Here is a 7,271-nt window from a genome sequence, read left to right on the forward strand (position 1 = left end):
TGTTAATGAATATATATTTTCACATGGAAATTTAGGATCTGTAGTCTCTTAAATAGGTCTCTGAGAGAGTTACGAAATTTGATACCCATCCCGATTCTACTAATTTTCTTTTTCAATATATATCTTTTTACTGTCAGATGAATTACCACCAGAAATTATTCCATACTTCATTAGAGAGTGAAAGTAAGCAAAGTAGATTGGAGGATGTCAATGCTGGTGATATGCAACGTAAATCTACCTGCAAAACATGCTCCAGTTAACTTTGGAACCAGCTGATCTATATGGGTTTCCCAGTTTAGGTGATTATCAATTTGTACATCAATGAATTTTGTATTTACTCCTTCTTTTGTATGATCATCATTATATCCAATATTTAATGGAAACAGTGGTGAATTTTTTGATATAAATTTTATTATATTTGTTTTATCTAGGTTCAGGGATAGCTTGTTTGCAGTGAACCATTTGCTTGTTTGAGAAAGAACTCTGATAGGGTGCAGAAATCATCTAAAGTTTTGCTAGAAATTATAACGCTAGTGTCATCAGCAAATAGTATGGGGTTTGATGAGGCGTTCAAAGTAGGAGAAAGGTCATTTATATAAATTATGAAAAGCAAAGGTCCTAAAATTGACCACTTGGGAACTCCATGCTTCTGAGTACATTTAATAGTGCAGCTTGTTAGGCTATTTACAGTTAGGAAACTGAATTAATGTGATCAGTACCTTAGGAATTAAATTATCACAATGGTAACGGAAGCGACAATAATTAAACATGTTAGATTATTTCTATAAATTTCATTGTAACCACATAAATTCAATGACTTCACAGATTCCTATACACAGAAGAATCCTGATTTATATATACAAATAATACGTTTAATATGGAGATGTGACTTCGTGCGTAAATGTTTCCCGTTTTACCAGGATACCAAATTCAAATCAAAACTTACCATCCAGCAGAGAACAAGAAGTAACTTCTAAATTATTCGTAATTATTTCCAAACACCACATCCTACACGAACACGAACACATGTTAAGACACGCGTTTTGTTATGGGCTCTGTGATTGGTTCAGACTAATTATGACAGCTGTATTGTGATTGGTAAAGTTGGGCGACAAGTGTAATCTTGGTCCCATAGATGGCAGCAAACATCGCACATGTCTCACTTTCCTCCGCGCCAATTATTTTTTGAGGGGGGGGGGGCTGATGTAACTTCATCCTGGTCAGCGCTACAGTTGAGCGATGGTGCTGCGATCCATGTGCAGAAATTTATACCAAGTGGATACGCCGTGTGCGGATCACTCTGGCTCCAAGCAGCAGGCAAACGACGCACTGATACCAACACGATAAAGCTTGAAAGTTCATACTTAATTTGTATCATCATGTTAGTGCCTGACCATTGTGGTTGTGGATAATGAGCTAAATGTGCTTCAGGAACTGGAAGTGGATCTTTAATGTTTCCACTCCCAAGGCAGCATCTATACTGAAAGTTAAATTCTTGCAGAAGATAGATAAGGCATCAAATTTTAATAAAATATTTAAGACCACACACTACACACACTACAGGCTTTAATTCTTCTTAGAGTGTTGTAAGTATATTAATCATCAAGACTTCACAAGACTGGTCTAATCACAACCTGCGACACTGGTTGTTTTCTAGTGCCTCTAGGTATGAACTGTGTGGACTTTCCTCATCTGTCAGCCCAAGGCCACAGAATCCATTTCAGAAGTTCAGGAACAACCAGAGAGTAGACTGAATTATCAAGGATCATATGAGTGGCTGTGCTATGCTGTATCACCTAGAATTCTGGACGATGATAAAGGTCCAAAAACCCAGTAATTCTGTTAAAATAATGGTTGGCTAAAGGACCCAGGAATAGGAGGGAAAGCTGGCATTCTTCACATGTCCCTTTTTATCTTTGTTGAGAATTGATGATTTTTTAAATAATGCTATAAATATCATACTGGGGATCAAATTCAGCATCTTATGGCTGACAGTCCAATGTTGTACCCCAAGATCATTAAATTTTCAATCTTGATCTTTCTGAAGCACCTCATGTAGAGTGATTTCCAAATTGTCCTGTGGCATGGCTGCATGGCCCTGCTTGTATAGAAATGAATCCACTCTCCCATTCTCTATCCAGTGGTAGTCATAAAGATCTGCTCTCTTATATAATATTACAAATAAAATTTTGATTTAAAAAGCTGAAGATATAACCAGCTACTGAGAACATGCATACAAAGGGGGCATAAACATGGACACTGGAAAATGGAAATAACATGGAATGAGGAGAGATTTTTATTCTCAGACAAACACATTTTAGTGTAAACGATATGCAATAGCCTGAAAATATATTGACTAAAATCTAGTGCAGTGCAATGGTTTACAAACAGTGACCAATTGCCTGAAGATGGCCAAGTAAGGATGAAACATGAAGCAACTGGGGTGATTTTTATGTTATTTTAAATTAAAGAAAGTTGTATTAAAGGTGGAGGTGAAGGTGTGTGACACATTAATGCAACAGGATGCTCAAATATAATATTGTGTTTATAAAAAAACAACATAAACATTAATTAAAATCAGGGTTTTCAATGTTGGCTGGATTCATCTGGTCCAATGGTGGACCCTATGAACAAGCATAATGAACCATTATGTTCTTTACTGCATGTCACCTAACATGGTGATAAGACACCTGCAGTAATGTACAACGTGTGATAAATATCGTGTCAGTATGATGCATTTCTTCTCTGTAGCATTTTCCCATTGACAAGACAGTTACATGGCTTCACAGTGTTTATTGCAGAAGACACAGAGTTCTATGTCTTAGGCAACATGTAAGCAGAAATGAGGGACAATCCAGCATTTTCAGTTTCTTTTAGAATGTGTGGAGAAATATCCATATTTATGGAACATCTCATTGAAAGAATATAACAAAAGATGAGTGATAGATTGCATGTGGAAAGCAATATGAGGAGAAATTAAATTTCAGGTTTAGTTTAGTTTTTAATTTATACTTTGGTTGCAGAAAAAAATGCAATAGTAAAAAATCATGACTGCTTTGAAAAGGTATTGACTTGACTGATGCATGTCAGAAAAACACGTCATCAAAAAAGGTATATTTGTGAATTAAATTTAAAATAGAATCCCTCTCATAAGATGGATGAGATAATGCAAAATAGTCATTGTATGCTACCACAATGGACATGGGGACAGACACTACTATCAGCAATGGAACGTCTGATTATTAATACTTAATACCATGTTCAGAAGGTTTTTGAATATCACAATGCTGATTTTATAAGACCATCAAATTTCACCAGTTCAGAAAATGTCTGTAGAACATTTTCAGTTAAATCATATCTTGTGGGTGAGCAAACTCATAATCCTATGACAGGTATCATGTTTTCTGCATATCTCATGCCTTATTATCTTGGTGAGTGACCCCTCTAGCAGTTGGACAATTACTTGAGCATCTGTTCTATGCAGTTTGTTACAGTTTCATAAAACCACCAATCATTCTTAAGAGACCCGGAGTGCATTAGTGAAAAACTGCCATTTAGTTGCAAAGATGGCCGGCATCATTGTCTGAGGAGGGATGCAGATTTAAGAAATTCCTACACTTTTGTACTAAGGTAATATGAGTCTCTGGACTAAATACACATGACATGCAAGAGCCATTCTATTACAACTCCATCTCTTGTTTAGTCATTAGATCTTCTGGAAAACTGTTATTACTTCAATGAATTTGATTTGTTTCATTCTAGTCCATCACACTTATATAATGAAAAAGCTAAATAGTTCCGTCCAGTGTGACTGGTTAAAAAAAGAATCTTAACCAGTCACACTGGATGGAACTATTTAACTTTTTCATGTTATTACTTCCTTTAATATTTTAAATGGAAAGTGTTCTTGAATTTCTGTGTAATTTCTGTGTAATACAGTTACGTTCAAATTTGATGATGTCAGTGCTGTCTTGTTCATGAACATTAGTAATTTATATGGATTATATGAGAAATTTAGACTTCTGTACAGCTGAAGTAATTCTATCTGAAGAGTTGTATCATCTGGGATACAATTCCTTGTGGTCTATTGAAAGCCATACAAAGTTTTGGAGGAATATGTCACCTCTATCTTCAGGGTTGGAGAATAAGCCAATGAAGAAATTGGTGTGAAAGCAGATAGCAAACAGAACTTGAACTCTTCATAACCACTGCTCTGAGAACCTCAGATCCTACTTGTTTCTGTTTAATAGCACCCGAGGAGTAGTGGAGAAGAGAATTATATAACAAGTAAAGGAATTTCCCAACTGTGGATCACTGTGAGATTATACTACTCACTGCCTACAAGGGATCTACATACAGGTACATTAGAACATTCGTTGTCTACTGCATTCGTGTCCATTCTTTCTGTACTGTCAACAACTCGTAGTTGCTGCAGCATGAACGCGTTTCAGTAATATAAAGTTGCTTAAAGTGAAAACATAAAAATGTAGTCAAATCAAACAGCAGCAGATGATTGGTGGCAATAACATTGCTTGTCACACTGTAACAAAGAGGTACAAATTTCTAATACTTCTAATAAGTATCACAGTTGACTATTTTTAAAACACAGGTGCCCATTTCTAATATGCACACACCTATTTTAAAAAGTATCTAAAATGACAAAGGGCCCTTTACAAATACAAAACAACACTAAGTTTCAGTCATTCTATTTTACCGATTTCAGTATATCAAATCCTGTTTCGAAGCTTACACTTTCATACGTTTGAGTAAACATGAAGTGACAGAAAAATGTCATAGTTCTCCAAAATAAAACTGATCTTTTATGAATCAATTGAAAATACTCAGTTTCAGCTTCTTTAAATGCATATGATTATAAACATCTTCATCAGTATCAGAACCCAGTTACTGAATTACACAACAATCTCTGCAATGAAATCTTCTTGTGTCATCAGCCACTTGAAAAGTAACTCCAAGTTTCATACTGATATGGCTGACAGCACAAGAAGACTTCACTGCAATCAACTGATGTGAAAGCTTCAAACCTTATAAAGCAATCCCCCTCCCCCTTCCAGTCTTCTTGGATGTACCTTCCTGGGCACTCCTTCATCAATCCGGAGTAGAATGAACTGGGGCTGACTTTATGGCTGCTTCATATTCAGGTTGAAAATGCTGACAGCCTTCATCTCTGGTAGGTAGAAACTGCAACTTTTCCACTGCTGTCTTCTCATCCAAACTAAGAAAGAATGACAATTATATAAAGCTTAACACAATTCTCAATTACAGCCCATCTCCTAAAGATTGCAATAACTGTTAGCATTCCCTGGATAATACATATAATTAAAACCTAGAAGCAAATTCATTGCAGTATGACTGTACAAACACAACATTAGTCATCAGCAGGGCCAAGATTTTGATGACATGTCATCTTTTTTCCTTTGTACCCTATGCAATGCTCTTAAATATATAAATCTTGGATATGAGCTGCTGGTTACAGAAATGTAAATTTTATAGGTATTTTTTGTCATTTTTTTACTTTTTAGGTTTAAGGTCATTTTTTCATTTTGGGGGTAATTTTTTTTGGTAATTTTTTTGACTCTTAAGGGTATTTCTTGTCATTTTTGGCCATTTTAGGGAATTTTTCTTCATATGTTTTCTGAAATGTGAATAACATGGAAGCGAAGTGTTCTTTCTTTTCTCCTTTAGATCATTTTTCTGGATTTTTTTCGTTCATTTTATAGGTCATTTTTTAAATATTTTCAGGTCATCAAAATTCAGGCCCTGGTCATCAGTTTCGGTTTCCAAATAATGCTTCTGTCAGCTTCTGAAGAAACACATTCGTACCAGTGACACCACGGAGTTGTGCAAAGGTGTGAACACTAACAGTGCTCCTCCATCAGGCTCCAGCTGAGAAGTTTCATCTCCAGGAGGAGTAGCTTTTCAGTAATGGTATGAATTCCTGTGAACAAAGATCTGTAAGGAGATTCTTTGCACTCATGTGACAATAAAACTTGTTCAAACCTGCCTTTCCATCATCAGCTGAACTCTCATGTATTTTACAAGTTCACACAGTGCAAATAAAGACCTTAGTTCCCCATGGGAAACAGGATAATAGCTAGTATTCCCTGAGACATTCTGCACTGTTCTATCACATTCGATAAACCATGGCCAATGTATTCTGTTTTGCCATTCACCTGATGTCCCTCACACCATTTCATCTGACCAGTACACTCCATGCATTCTTTGTAATACTAAACATATTCTTCTAGCCTACTTGTGACTGGAAGTTCACAGAGCCATTGTTAAAAGTAGATGTTACCAACTGGACGTCAATAATGTCATGCAGGTTTGCATAAAACTATATATATTGTTGCAAGATGGACTACTATAATCTTCAGCCTTTCACCCAGTAAGTTCTGTTTACTTCACATATTAAGTGCTTTCCATGTTCAGGAAGTCTTTAATTAGCAATTTTATGTACATGAAATCAAGATCAGCAAAAACAAATATTTCAGAAATAGACTTATTTCTCGCTGTTTCAGTTCACCATGTACTTTTGTAGTGTAAATTTAGGATAGTATAAATAAATGTAAATTTGGGTAAAGTTTTATGGGCCTTTCATTTATTATCTACAAAGCCACACTGTTGGGCTTACCTGGAATACTTACTGCATAACCCTTTATCACATTCCTATCTCCAAAACCCATAATATTGGTCAATGATATTTGTGCTACAATATTAGGACAGACTGAAAGAGACAGGGTACCTATGTCAGTGATCGCTACTAGTTGCTCACCCAACTAGCAAAGCTGTTGTCTGGCAAGACAACAATGCTCATTAAAATAGTTACTTTTGGTAAGCCATCTATCAACTACACTTCTGTTTAAGGTTTTTAGGTTTCTGTTGTAATTGTACATACCTATCACAAAGAGGATTTTGTTATTTTCCCTAGTGACCATCTGTTGGACTTTAACCCTAGCTATAAAAGATTTTATTATCATTTTCTTGTGGTTTTGGCATTTTTCTCAAAGTCTGCCAAAGAATCCAAATGATATATGTTAACGTTCATTTATGCCTTGAAGTGAAAAGGCTGTTAAAATGAATCATATTAAAAAAGATGGTCATCTAATTTTGAATATCTGAACGTTATCTGTAATTAACATCCAACATGTCATACACATCTGCTACAGGAGTTCCTCTGTTTGTGCATAAGGGAAACTTCTAGGGAGCTCCTTATTTAGTCTCACATTTGCAGGCTGTGTGTAAGGGGTAAC

General features: G+C 35.7%; 1 long non-coding RNA gene across 1 annotated transcript; it reads left to right on the plus strand.

The window, feature by feature from the left end:
* Positions 1 to 681: 681 nt before the first annotated feature.
* Positions 682 to 6,604, plus strand: LOC111865252. The gene is made up of 3 exons (XR_004513109.1): positions 682 to 1,586; positions 3,485 to 5,188; positions 5,761 to 6,604. It is a non-coding gene; the product is annotated as an uncharacterized LOC111865252 (long non-coding RNA).
* The last annotated feature ends 667 nt before the right edge of the window (positions 6,605 to 7,271 follow it).

This window comes from Cryptotermes secundus, unplaced genomic scaffold, assembly GCF_002891405.2.
Source record: "Cryptotermes secundus unplaced genomic scaffold, Csec_1.0 scaffold751, whole genome shotgun sequence".
NCBI classification, from domain to species: Eukaryota; Metazoa; Arthropoda; class Insecta; order Blattodea; family Kalotermitidae; genus Cryptotermes; species Cryptotermes secundus.